Source organism: Morus notabilis, unplaced genomic scaffold, assembly GCF_000414095.1.
Source record: "Morus notabilis unplaced genomic scaffold, ASM41409v2 Scaffold169, whole genome shotgun sequence".
Lineage (NCBI taxonomy): Eukaryota > Viridiplantae > Streptophyta > Magnoliopsida > Rosales > Moraceae > Morus > Morus notabilis.
Genome location: NW_010357428.1, coordinates 192982 through 193948, shown reverse-complemented (window position 1 = coordinate 193948; position 967 = coordinate 192982). Strand labels below are relative to the sequence as shown.

At 42.6% G+C, this 967-nt stretch overlaps 1 non-coding gene across 1 annotated transcript; it reads left to right on the top strand.

Moving 5' to 3' along the window:
- The first annotated feature begins 142 nt into the window (after window positions 1–142).
- Window positions 143–249, top strand: LOC112093055. Its single transcript, XR_002902891.1, has one exon. It is a non-coding gene; the product is annotated as a small nucleolar RNA R71 (small nucleolar RNA).
- The last annotated feature ends 718 nt before the right edge of the window (window positions 250–967 follow it).

Below are 967 nucleotides of genomic sequence, written 5' to 3'. Positions count from 1 at the left end.
TTTTTCGGCTAACTCGTTGAGATACTCAAAAGCCTCCTCGGGATCCTTTTGGAGAAATTCACCATTGCACATCATCTCCACAAATTGGCGCTCTCGAATCGTGAGTCCTTCGTAGAAATAACTGACGAGGCGCCAACTCTCGTAACCATGGTGGGGACACTGATTTAACAGATCCTTGAACCGTTCCCAAACTTGATACAGAGTTTCATTGTCCTTTTGGGTAAAGGTTGAGATCTGTCGCTTCAGACCATTGGTCTTATAGTGAGGGAAATACTTATTAAAAAATGATGTCGTCATTTCTTCCCAACTTCCAATAGACCTAGGTCGTAAAGAATACAACCAGCTTTTAGCCTTTTCCTTCAAAGAGAAAGGAAAGAATTTCAATCGCACAGAGTCCACGGCTTCAGCTCGGTTGTGAAAAGTGGCCACTACTTCTTCAAACTCCCTAATATGAACGTATGGATTCTCGCTTTCTAACCCGTGAAAGGTCGGCAGGAGTTGGATCATGCCTGGCTTGAAATCCAAATTCGGCATATTTAGGGGAAACATTATGCATGATGGTGTGGCCGTACACGTAGGGTGGAGATAATCGTTCAACGTCTTCTGCTGGACCTCCTCGTTTTGAGCCATTGCGAACGGATTTGCAAGTACTAATGAGGCTGGGGTCGAATGAGGACTAGACGTGTGGGAAGAAACTTCACTAGGGTTCTCCGGTCTTATTGCGAATCTCTCTAATTCGTCTCTATAACGATTCATTCACCCTATAACGTTTCACCCTTTTTTTTAATTTTTTTCAAAATCCAAAAAAAATAATAATAATAATAATAATTATATAGTAACGTAAATTGTAACCTCCGAGAGTGCTCCCAGGAAAGACTATAGCTCTTGGCTCAATGAATAGTCTCCTAGACAGAACAACGTTCCCAGGAAAGATTGGTGGGGCGAGGCCCGCTTAAGTACCAACTTT